This window comes from Petaurus breviceps, unplaced genomic scaffold (genome assembly GCF_028583685.1).
Source record: "Petaurus breviceps papuanus isolate PSGF00001 unplaced genomic scaffold, PetGlider_PUasm1.0 126, whole genome shotgun sequence".
Taxonomy (NCBI): Eukaryota; Metazoa; Chordata; class Mammalia; order Diprotodontia; family Petauridae; genus Petaurus; species Petaurus breviceps.
Window position 1 is genome coordinate 81010766 of NW_027185655.1, and position 13922 is coordinate 81024687.

General features: G+C 35.0%; 1 protein-coding gene across 1 annotated transcript in view; it reads right to left on the minus strand.

Annotated features, from left to right (window-relative positions):
* Positions 1–13922, minus strand: part of FSTL5 (follistatin like 5) — a 1185743-nt gene that overhangs the window by 252555 nt on the left and 919266 nt on the right. The window lies entirely within an intron of this gene.

The following is a 13922-nucleotide window of genomic DNA, read 5'->3' on the forward strand; positions in this document are numbered from 1 at the left end:
ATGCTTTTTCATGTCTCCTTTAATTTGTAGAAATATCAGAAGGCAATAGAATGACAATGGATCTTTATGTCTTTAAGCTTGATCATTCATAAATCAAATGACCTTGAGATTTCCTTAGAACTTGTCAAATAGCAAGCTTGTTTTATTTACAAGAACTACTTTCTAACTTTATTGCTAACTCCCCTGTTCCTTGAATAGATCTTTGATTATGTGTCAAGGAAGAAGTTTATTTGCATATGGAATAATTCAATCCGGGATTACTTGTTCCCATACTGGTTTAAGCTTTCAGTATTGAGATTGTATCAAAATTGCCTTTTTCTCTGTAGGGAAAATGAATACAATAGAGCTTGCTTGTAGTATACTCACTTTTCACATTAGCAATTTTTTTTAATCCTTTAAGTATCCTAAATAATATACCTCAGTGTAATATCTTGCTTCCTACTCTACACTTGCAACTGGATCTTATTTTGTTTCTTAAAACAAAAAATGACATAATTTTATTGTTCAATTAGTTTCCTGAATGTTGTCCTTTTTGTCATGAATGACTGAGTAGTCTTTATCATGGTCCTTTTGGGTGTCAATAAGCTAAAAAAAAGCTGGGAAGACTGAGTATGCTAATAACCTGTTCAGTTTTCTCTGGCCTCTGAGCAACTAACTACACTAATTTGTTGTACAGTAAGTTTACTAACTCCTTTAGCACAAATGTTACTTTCAGCCAATACTACTTCCACTGGGTGCCTTATCTCTATGTTGGCTCCCTAGAAAACATAATTTTTGATATCTGTCAATAAAAGTTTTCAACTTAATGAATATCCCCAGGAAAATACAACCAGAACAAATCAAGCAGAATATCTGAGGTTAGGAGGGGAAGATGTAAGAGAACACCCATTTATGAAACACCTGCTATGTATAGACACTGTGCTAGGCATTTTACACATTTTGTATCATTTGGTCTTCAAAACAACTCAGGGAGATAGTTACTATTATCATCATAATTTTCTAGGTGAGAAAACAGAGGAATACAGATGTTAAATGAGGCAGACAGAGATTGAGTTAGTAAAATACCTGAGGCTGATTTTGAACTCAGGTCTTCCAGATTTCAGGATCTCATTGTACCACGTAGCTATATAAAACAGAATAACTGAAGATTGGGATTGCTAGAAGGAACCTAAAAGGTCACCTAAACCAAATTCCTCTCACAAATGATAAAGCCAAAGAGAAGTGCGGTGACTTGCCCATCCATGTTCACATGTAAACACAATAAAGAATAGGGTGTAGATTTAATCCCAATCTTAATAACTAGAAATTTAGATGTAGAAGGGATATTAAACATAAACTATATCAATCCCCTAATTTTACAACTGAGGAAGCTCAGGCCTAAAAAATTAAGCAATTTCACCAAGACCACCCTTCAGGAAGCAAGTAGTCGAGTTGAAATATGAATCCAGGTTCTCTGACTACAAAGACAACGTCTGTGCCACTGACCCATATTACCTATGGTATGGGTCAATTATTTTTTCTTTCTGTTGTTTGGACAAACAAAAAAAAAGCAATGTAGAGGTTGGCCTCCTAATACATCCACAAACATTAATGACTCAACATGCAATAATCCTATTTTTCTATATTGAATTCATAGTACTACAACCTAAGTCTTAGAGCAAATATAGAGATAAAATGGAAGTCACCCATAGGAAAGAATACTGAATATGAAGTTAGAAGTCCTTGTTTGTCTCAGTTCTGCTACTTATTAACTATGTAACTGAAAACTTTATTTTATACTATTTCCCCATCTATGGGTCATGATAGTTGTGCTATCTGCTTCATGATATTTTTATGAGAATCAAATCAAATATACTTTTTTTAAATATAAAGTTTTAAGTAAATATGAGTTATTATTCATATTAACTTTTAAAGTTAAGAATTTTTTTATTTATAGTTAACCTACTTGTCTCTCTCTTCTATACCATGATGAGTAAAAAAGTAGGAATCCAATTTTTTTTCTTTTACTACTTTCATCTCCCTTTTTTATCTCCTTTCCTCTTCTTTCCTTATTGCGACATTTAACTATTCATCTAAAACTGGGAAAGACCATGGTCCAATTACTTGATTCCTCAGTCACCAGAATGCATATTCTATTGTTGTGATGTTAATAGTTTTATGAAAGTATGTATGCGATAGCTTAGGTATAAATTTTATTTAAGTGTATTAAAAACTATATTTTTAGAAGGTGTTCATGAGTTTTACCAGAATGCCAAAGGAGTCTATGACAAAGTAAAAGCATAAGAATTACTTCTCTACAATTTGGAACTATGCTCAAAGGATTGTAAAACCATGCATATCCTTAGATTCAGCAATAACATGACTGTGTGTGGATCCCAAAGAGATAAAAAGCAGAAAGGAAAAGGATTTATAGGTACAAAAATACTTATAGCAGCTCTTTTAGTGGTGTCAGAGAATTGAAAATTGAGGGCATGCCCATAAATTGGGGAATGATTATAAAAGTTATAGTATATGATTATGATGTAATATTATTCTTATATAAAAAAATGATGAGCAGGATGCTTTCAGAAAACCTGCAAAGACTTTCATGAACTGATATAAAGTGAAATGAGTAGAACCAGGAGAACATCATGCATAGTGATAGCAATATTTTATGATGATCTATTTTGAATGACAAGTATTCTCAGCAATACAATGATCCAAGACAATTCTGAAGGACTTATAAAGAAAAAATGCTATCCATCCTCAGAGAAAAAATTAATAGAGTCTGAATTCAGATCAAAGGATTTCTTTTTAACACTTTCTTTACATTCCATTTATTTTTTTTTGGTATATGTTTTTCTTCCACAACATGATTAATATGGAAATATGTTTTGCATCACTACATGTAACTGGGGAAAATAAAATAATATTTTAAGAAGAAAATAAAACAGATACTAAAAAATAATCTCTATTCCAAAGAAGGTGGAGTCAATATGGAAGAATAAAGACTGAGATCCACTGAAAGGTCAGAGGAAGACATTATTCCAGCCTAAGACAACTTAAAAGTTTTTCAGGTAAGTTCTTTAACAGAGGGCTAGAACTGCTGCTGTTACTACTTCAGGAGCTCTTAAACTAGAATTGGTAAGGGGTTTGAACTGGTCAAAATGATATTACAGGAGACATTTTCCTGGCACTGGTTGCAGTTTACAATGATTGGAAAATAACAGAATAATCATAAAAGACTCTACAAAGTAAAACTCTTTGCATTCCTAAACAGGAAGATGATCTCAGTAACTCCTAAGTACTTTATCATTATTAGTACAGTTAGAAGGAGTCTACATAGAGAGAGGGTATGAGTTTGAGTCTAATACATTTGGGATGATTACCAAATAAAATCCTAGAGTGAAAATGAGGGATGCACTGGGAGGAAAGGGAAGCAAAAGGTAGAACAGAATGTGAATTTTTCCCCTCATTTAAAAGAGCTGGCCAAAGACATTTTATAGAGGAGGAAAATATGGGGAAGGGTGAGTGGCCAGCAGTTCTTGAACCACACTCTCATTGTAACTGATTCAAAGAAGGAAGGATATATTCATATAGACATAAAGACATACACACACTTGCACACATTAGTTGGGTAAAGAAATCTATCTTATCCAATAGGGGAAAAGGAAGGGAAGGGGGTAAGAGATATGGTGTGGGAAAGGGAGGGGCTTGAATATGATAAAAGGGAAAACTAGCTAAGGGAGGCAGTGATCAGAAGCAAAAGAGACTTTTGATGAGGGAGAGAATAAAAAGAGGGAGGAAAAAAACAGAAGGAAAAGGATGGATGAAAATATACAATTAGTAATAATAACTATGAATTTCACATACATTGTGGAAAGAACTAAAACATAAAACAGAAGGAGATGGCAGGATGTATTACAAGCCAGAATGCAGTAATCTGTTGTTTAAAGTGATATACTTGAAACAGAAAAGCACACACAAGAATTAAAATAAAGGACTGGAGGAGAATCGATTATGCTTCAAGTGAAGTAATAAAGGCAATGGTAGTAATCATGATCTCAGACAAAGCAAAAACAAAAATAAACCTAATTAAAATAGATAATAAGAGAAACTACACTTTGTTTAAAAATGTTACATAATAAACAAAGGAATGCAAAAAAATTATAACAAATATCTCTAATAAAGGCTTCATTTCTTGAATATATACAGTCACATTTATGAAATTAGTCATTTTCCAACTGATAAATTGTCAAAGGATATGAAGAGGCAGCTTTCATAAAAAACCAAGGCTATCTACAGACTCATAGAAATATTCTAAATTACTATGATTAGAGAGGTACCATCTCACACCTAACAGAAATTATAAATCATGGAGGGAATGAGGGAAAAGTAGGTCCATTGATGAATCCTTGGTTGAGTAGTGAACTGGTCCAACCATTCTGGAGAACAATCTGGAACTATACCCAAAGGATAATAAAACTGTGTATACCTTTTGATCCATCAATACCCCTATTAGGTCTGTGCCCCAAAAAAAATCAAAGGAAAAGGATATATATACAAAAATATTTGTAGAAGCTCTTTCTGTGCTGGTAAAGAATTGGACATTTGAGGGAATGCTCATCAATTGGGGAATGGCTAAACAAGTTCTGGCATAAGATTATGAGGTAGGTATATTATGTTATAAGAAATGGTGGGAAGGGTCAGTTTCAGGAAAATAAATGAAGCAAGGAAAGACCTATAAGAATTATAGAAATTGAAATGAGAACTACACAATAATTGTGCATAGTAACAATGAAACAGTAATGATCTGAATTGTGAAAGATTTGACTACTCAGATCAAAACAATGATCCAAGACAATATGAAAGGACTCATGAAGAAAAAATGCTATCCACCTCTAGAAGACCTATGAGTACAAACTGAAGTGTAATGTTCTCACTTTATTTTGCTGTTGTTATTGCCTTTTTTGTGATATAGCTAATGTGGAAATGTGTTTTACATGATTTCATATGTATAGTTGATATCACTTCACTTGTTTTCTCAGTGGGTGGATGAGGGAATGAGAGAATATTAAAAATAAACAAATAATTTAAAAAGTGATCATAGAAATGTTTTCATTTTATGTGAATAGTAGCATAGAATAATCATATATTCTTTAATCAGAAGTACTATGACATCAAAGTGATATCTCAATTTATTTTAAATATATATTTTTCAATGAGCCTTCTACTATTTGAATAAAAACTAATTTCCTTCCACCCATGATCTTCTGATCCTGGCTAATGTTGGGAGTATGAGTTACTAAAAAAACAATTAAAAATAAAACAACACAAATTCATAAATCACATAGGTAATGATAAAAAGGAATTTTTGCATTACTGTTTTCTTTTTTCAGGCAAGTGTCTTGTGCCTCTTCTATAGTTCATCCACTAAAAAAAACCCCAAACTCTAAGGATGAGAAATTTAGGGGCATAATTAATAATAAAGAACCTTTATTTAGAACACTTACTTGAAAAACATACTGCTTAATTAAATTCAAATTAAAAGGTAGATAAATGATTCTTCTGTGATCCTGTCAGGAGTACTTAAGTAGATGCTAAAATAATTCCTCTTGTTACTTTACATTTGTATTTTGGTATATAGGTGTTCTGTGTGCAATTTAAATGTAATATTTGATAAAATAGGTTGTCAAGCAAAATTTTTGTCATATATGCCCAAGGAATATATCTTATGGGCCTTATTAGAGTATTAAGGGAACTATAAGTATTGTATCTTCTCTGGGTTATTTCTATAATTCAAGAATTCTGAAAGTTTGCAAATTGGGTTACCAGGAGAGAGACTACAATTCATAAGGGATCTAAGTTACTTTGTGGGTCCAAATCCCTTCTACTGTAGTTCATAAGACCCCTCTGATATGCTCTTTATAAATAGTCCAAAAGTAGATACATCTCAAGCCAAAATTATCTAATAAACAAATGTAGTAAGACAGAAGTTAAAAACATTCTCCAAAAAAAAAAAACTCTTTCACAAATATACAGAATTCATAAGAAGAGCAGACATATACACAAGGTGTAGTCATTGTGGGGCATAGTAGAGTGCTGCACTGGGAGGAAAGAACACTGGAGTTAAAATTCCTCCTTAGTCAATAATTGTATAACCCAGTTAAAACTCAGGCACAGTTTCACATCTACAAAATAGGAATAACAATAAAACTTCCCTTATAGGTTGTTAAAATGCTCAAATAAAATAAGACACATAAAATTTCTGTAGAACTTAAAGTAGTATATGAGTGAAATATACCATCATTATCATCACCAGGTCGTTAGCATCATCATCAACATCATCCTAATTCTCCTCTTCATCCCCATCCTTCCTCCTGATCCCCCTCCTCCCCCTCCTCTTCCTCCTCCTCCTTCTCATCCTCCTCCTCCTTCTCATCCTCCTCCACCTCTTCCTTCTCCTCCTTCACATATAATGTAATACCAAGGAAAGGCAACTTCCCAAGGTTCAAAATACCAGCATAGGTGCTCTCCATTTTATTCAATGACAAAAACCAAGAACAGAGAAGATCAAAACATGACATCATTCAAAATACAGCATTTACTAAGTGTGATTAAATAATCTCCAAGGACTACCCCACCCCAGGACCTTCCAATCATTCAATCAATTACAGTCCCTGGTCTAAATACTTCTCCACCCCTAGGCTATACCTTTATTTGTCAATCACAGAGCACAAAAAGGTCAAAAGTTCCCCACCCCTGGATCTCAATTGAATCTACCCCAGAGTTACATCAAGTTTAAACACAGCATTTAATACCCAAATGGAGGTCTTTTCTTCATCTTGACAGGAGGCAAGTTCTCAGCAATCTTAGTTCCTGGGGAGACAAGGCTTAGCAAGGCCACAAGATACGTTGCCAGTCCCTTCATTAATTCATCCTCTGTCTGTAGAACAGTCCTAGAACCCCTGAAAACATTAGCAAAGCCCTCTCCCAGGATTTCTGTAAACACACAACAAGAAAATCCTTCTTCAGGGCTTCTGAACCAACAGAAAGGTTCCCAGACCCCTGCAACAACAGCACTGTCCTTCACCAGTGGACAGTATTCATTCTGTCTGCAGGACAGTCTCCAGACCCCTGCAACAACAGCACTGTCCTTCACCAGTGGACAGTATTCATTCTGTCTGCAGGACAGTCTCCATACCCCTGCAACAACAGCACTGTCCTCCACCAGTGGACAGTATTTACTCTCTGTCTGCAGGACAGTCTCAGGGCTTCTTAGCGAACAGCCAGGTTCCAGGACTTCTTCAACAGGGCTGTCTTTCACCAGTGGACAAATCTGGCAAAACAACATCAAAACAGACAGACAAAGTACCATCAAAACAGCCATGTCTCCTCAGTCCTTGGCAGCTCCGGGGGCAGGTCTCAAAAGTCCAGGGCAATTCAAAGTGGCCACCAGCAATTCTCTTAGTCTCTCTGCCTCCACGTGGGTGCTGCTTCCAAAAAAGGTTCTTCTGCCTCTCCCTTGTCTCTCCAAATCTAAGTCACCAGCTCCTCCCAGTTCAGGACTTTCTTTTCACATCAACAAGTCCATCCCACAGGTGGGATTAACAAGCTCTGGGTTTTAACACAATCAGTTTGAAAACCAAGCCAATACAGGGGGATCTTTCTATTCCATTACTATCACATCACGTCATCATCATCATCCACATATAGAGAATACATGTGGTCAAGGCAATTTCTGACTTTGGATCTACTGAGTATTAATATCCTTTCTCTCCTATTAGTGTCTTTACAAAGTTCCCCACCTCTACTGTCCTTGGCATAGCATCTCTGCAGGCTGCATCATGCAACTACAATGTCAGAGACTTCTTTTCAATTCAACTCTCAATTTTCAGGACAAGTTTATTTTTTTTTCTAGAGCACAAAGTAATTTCTTTCCTTTGGTACTAGAGGCTCTATTCCATGAAAGTACTTCTGTCTTCAAGTGACTGCCTCTCACTGTGTCTAAATGGAATGTGTGTCACTGCTGCCTCAACTGCGGCTTAAACTTGCTAAAAAAGACTCTCCAAATAATGTATGGAGTGCATCCTATCTGGCAAATGCCTACAAACAATACCCAATGGACGGTAGTTATTGAATAGAAGACTAAAAAAATTCCCTTCCTCCACCCTTAGATATAAAGCACCAAGGTCCTCTCATATTACTGGCGCCTGCATCATTCTCTTCAAAGTTACTTTCTACTTAAAGCCTCTATGGATATAGCAAATTCTAGGCCCAACCAATTGTCCCTTCAGAGTCAAATCAGAGACAGGTGTTCACATTTTGTAAGGCATTACTGTGTTTAAAAAGACATTAACACATTGTCACATTTGTATCTGTGAACTATGTCTATTAATAAGGGAGATAGGAACCTAATCCTTAAAATTTTTTACAAAAATTTCTATAATATGGAAAATCAATGGGATGTTGTCATCCTAATTAGCATTCCGCATTTTTCTCTTATACTTACTGCTTATTTTGCTAAAGTTTTTTTCTTTATCTTTCTCATTTCCCTAGTGTATTTGTACCCTGTATTATCATTCTTTACTACTGAAATGTTATTATTTAATTATTATAACCATACACCAGTAAATTATTTGTATGTACTTGTGTTAAATGATAAGATGGTTTTAGTTTTTAGGAATAAAGTTATTGGACAAAAAAATATACTCATAGAATAGCAATTTTGATGTGTGTCTCTGTGGTGTGTGTGTGTGTGTGTGTGTGTGTGTGTTTTAACTATTATTTCACCAAAGTGAGAAATTACTTCTGTGGAAACACCTTAAAACATTATAGATAGAGTCCATCACCAATAGTCCGAGAGAAGAGATATTTTGTTTTTTCTTGTATTTATTTAGTATTTAATTTTTCCCCAATTATATGTAAAAACAATTTTTAACATTTGTTATTAAAACTTTGAGTTCCAAATTCCCTCACTTCCTCATCCCCCACCCTATCCCCATTGAGAAGAAAAGTAATGCATATTGGGTATATATGTGTAGTCATGCAAAACATATCCATATTGGTCATGTTATGAAAAATACAGACACAAAAAAAGCCCTACAAGAAAAATAAAGTGAAAAAAAGCTTCCATCTGTACTCAGAGTGCCTTAGTTATTTTTCTGAGGAGGGATAGCATTTTTCATCCTAAATCCTTGAGAGTTATCATAGGTCATTGTACTGCTGAGAATAGCTAAGTCTTGCGATACTGCTGTTAATTTGTCCCCAGTACATTTCACTTTGCGTCAACACATGGAAGTCCTTCTAAGTTTTTTGAGGGCATCCTGCTCCTCATTTCTTATAGTACAATAGTATTTTATCATAATTACATATCACAACTTATTTATTCATTCCCCAATTGATGTGGATCTCCTCAATGTCTAATTCTTTAACCTCTGAAAAGAACTGCTACAAATATTTTTGCACATATAAGTAATTTTCCTTTTTTGTTTTTTATATCTCTTGGGATACAGACCTAGTAGTGGTATTGCTATGTCAAATGGCATGAATAGATTTATAGCCCTTTGGGCATAGTTCCAAATCGATATTCATAATAATTGATTTAGTATACAATTTTACCAATATTATGTTACTGTTTTAATTTTCCCACATACCCTCCAATGTTTGTCATTTACCTTTTCTGCCCTATTATCTAATGTAATAGATACAGGTTAGTGTCTCAGAATTCTTTTAACATACATTTATCCAATCCTTAGTGAGTTAGAATATTGTTTTTTCATGTGGCTATAGGTAGCTTTAATTACTTCACCTGAAACTTATTATATATTTTGATCATTTATCAAATGGGTAATGGCTCTTATTTTTATTAATTCTACACAATCCTCTATATTTTAGTGAAAAGAGACTCTTATCAGAGCAACTTGTATCAATTTTTTCACAGTAATTATTGCTATCTATATTTCCCTCCATATCCCATTCCGCCTACCCCCATTTATTCTATTCTCTTCTTTCACCCTGTCCCTGCTCAAAAGTGTTTTACTCCTGATTACCCCTTCCCTCAATCTGCCCTCCCTTCTATCACCCCCCTCCACTTCTCTTATCCCTTTCCCCTTTTATTTTCTTGTAGGGTATAGTAGAATTCTATACCACATTCCCTATATATCTTATTTTCCAGTTACATGTAAAAACAATATTTAATATTAATTTTAAAAACATTGAGTTCCAAGTTTGTTTTTTTCCCTCTCTTCCCTCCCCACTCACTCTCATTGAGGTGAGCAGTTCAATATTATAAATGTATACTCATGCAAAACACATCCATAATAGTCATGTTGTGAAAGACTACCTATATTTCCCTCCATTCTATCCACCTTCCTATTTGTTCTATTTTATCCTTTCACCCTGTCCCTCTTCAAAAGTGTTTTGCTTCACCTTACTATTATTGAAAGTGAAAGTATTTATAGATCCTGTATTTGATTGCGTGCTATGATGGGGGGGAGGAAAGGGAAGAAACTCAAGGGATTGTGAAACTGAATGTTGTAAACTAAAAGTAAATAAATAAATGAATAAATAAATAAATAAATGATGGATAAATAAATAATGCATAGAGGAGTAGAAACATGCCCAGGTAGGTCAGTGTTAAAACTAAGATGTTGAAATTATTATACATTTCCTTAAAAGAAACAAGTTGGACTTTGAGGAGATTCATAGGATTTATATGCTATCTTTATTTTTCCTTTTTTGTATATATGGAATTGCTATGTTGATTAGTCTCTAATTCAGAATAACAAAACCAAAAAAGAGAGATGTTATTTCCAAAAAAAAAAAAAAAAAAAAAAAAACCTCAAAATCTTCTGGAAGGGAATGTTGAAAACTAAAAATGAATTATTTTTTAAAAATGTTGCTTCTGATTACCCCTTCCCTAATCTACTGTCTCTCCTATCACACTCCACCCCCTTCTCTTATGATCCCCCCCCCCAATTTTCCTTCAGGGTAAGATAGATTTCTATACCCAATTGCGGATGCATGCTAATCCCTCTTATAGCCAATTATGATGAGAGTCATGTTCACTCATGTGACTCCCTCTCACCTCCCCCTTTTCCTCTCCACTGTAAAAGATTTGTCTTGCCTCTTTTATGCAAGATAATTGACCCCATTCTACCTTTCCCTTCCTCCTTCTCAGAATGCATTCCTTTCTCACCTCTAAATCTTATTTTTAGATAACATTCCTTCATATTCAACTCATCCTCTATATATACATACATGTATGCATGCATGTATGAGTGTGCACATGTCTGTTGGTGTGTAAAAGTATATTGTGTATGCATATGTATATGCATGTATATGTTATGTGTATGTGTGTATGTAAATGTATATTACATGTATATGTATATATCACATCCAATTACCCTAATAATGAGAAAGGTCTTGAGTTACAGACAGCATCTTTCCATGTAGGAATTTAAATAGTTTAACTTTAATAAGTCCCTTATGATTTCTATTTCCCTGTTTACCTTTTCATGCTCCTCTTGAATCATGTATTTCAAAGTCAAATTTTCTATTTAGCTGTGGCATTCTCAAGAATGCAGAGAAACAAATAACTCATGGAAGTCAGGCTGGCAGGCTTACAGGTAGGGCCTATCACACCGAGTTGGCAGTGGAGCATAGTCCCATGTGATCTGCGCTGAACCCAGACCCAGGAAACAGACGGGCTAGAGCAGACTTCAGGGGACATATTTACTGTCAGTTATGGTCGCTTCCAGACTTTTCAACCCATAAATGCCAAGGAGAAATAAAACATCAGTGGAAAACTGTGTTGGAACTAGTGAGAAGAGGGCAATCCATGCCCTGAACCTGGGGCAGCAGAGGTGGGGGCAGCAGGGCTGCCTCCTGAGCTGCAGGCCTACAGATCATAGGGGGATCAAATGACTATTCTGAGGGTAATTTCTCTTGCATTGACCTGCTAAGATATGGGTTGCAGACTTGGGTGGCAGTCCTGGGATTAGGAGCATTAGAGTAGCAGTATTTGTTAAGACAGTGGAGAGGCAGTCATAGAAAAATCTCTAAAAACAGCTGAACAAAATCCCAGAAATTTAGGACAGAACACTCCACTATGGAAGCAGGGTTCTACCATGCCAAAGAGCTCAAAAGTAGAATAATTGACTGTCAAGATGAGCAAGCAGAGGAAACATAATCAAACTATAGATTTTTTTCCTGACAAAGATGATCAAAACATAGAACCAGAAGAAGACAACAAAGTCACAACTCCTGCATCAAAAACCTCCAAGAAATATATGACCTGGTTGCACGCCATGGAGTTACTCAAAAAGGATTCTGAAAATCAAGTAAGAGAGTAGAGGCAAAATTGGGAAGAAAAATGAGAATGATGCAAGAAAATCATGAAAAGCATGTCAACAGTGTGCTAAAGGAGATCACCCCCAAAAACACTGAAGAAAATAGTACCTTAAAAATAGACTAACTCAAATGGCAAAAAGAGGCCCAAAAAGCCAATTGGGAGAAGAATGCTTTTAAAAGCTGATTTGGCCAAATGGAATTCCTTCATAATTTGATGGGAGCAAAGGGAAGCTAATGACTTTATGAGAAATCAAGATACTATAAAACAGATCCAAATGAATGAAAAAATAGAAGGCAATGTGAAATATAACCGTGAAAAAAAACTACTTGATTGTAAAATAGATCTAGGAGAGATAATTTAAAAATTATTGAACTACCACAAAGCCATGATAAAAAAAGAACCCAGACATCATCTTTTAAGAAATTATCAAGGAAAACTGTACTGATATTCTAGAACCAAAGTGTAACATAGAAATTGAATGAATTGCCTGATAACCTCTTGAAAAAGATCCCCAAAAGAAAACTCCTAGGAATTTTATAGCCAAAATCCAGAGTTCCCAGGTCAAGGAGAAAGTATTACAAGCAGTCAGAAAGAAAGAATTAGAGCACTGTGGGCACACATATGGAAAATATGGACATTCAATGAAATAGAGAATTTTCAAATATTCTTTTTTTTTTTTGCCTTTTGAAGGGCAGTTGGGGTTAAGAAACTTGTCCAAGGTTACACAGCTAGTTTTTTTTTGTTTGTTTGTTCATTTGTTGGTTTGTGTGTGTGTGTGTGTGTGTGTGTGTGTGTGTGTGTGTGTGTGCGTGTTAAGTCTGAGACCAGAACCAAATTCGGGTCCTCCTGACTCCAAGGTCAGAGCTTTACTAAGACACATAGCCGCCCCCTCAAATATTCTTAATTAAAAAGAAAAAAGAACAGAACTGAACAGAAGAACAGAAACTTTGACGCTTCAAATATAAGAAGCAACGGAAGAATGAGAAGGTGAACAGGAAAAAGAAATCATAAGGAACTTATTAAATTTGAACTTTTTACATTCCTACATGGGAAAAAAAATGATATTTGTTAACTCAGGAGACTTTACTCAGTTGGAGGATTGTTGAAGGGAATAAATATGATAGATATATAGACAGATAGATAGACAGACAGAGAGAGATATGAATACATACATATATGTATGTTTAGGAGGGTATATGTTTATTACGTATATATATATACATATATGTATAGGTGGTGTGTATGTGAGTATATGTATACGTTGACAGAGGGCACAAGATGAGTTTAATATGAAGGGATGATATCTAAAAAATAAAACTAAGAGGTGAGAGAGGAATATATTGGGAGGAGGAGAAGGGGAGAGATGGAATAGGGTAAATTATCTCACACAAAAGAGGCAAGAGAAAACAGTTACAATGGAGGAGAAGAGTAGGAATGTGAAAGGGAATGAGTCAACCTTACTCTCATTGAATTTGACTTAAAGGGGAAATAACATGCACAGTCAATTGGGAATCTTACCCTACAGGAAAGTAGGGAGGAAGGGCATAAGAAGTGGAATGGTAGAAGGGAGGGCAGATTGGGAGAGAGG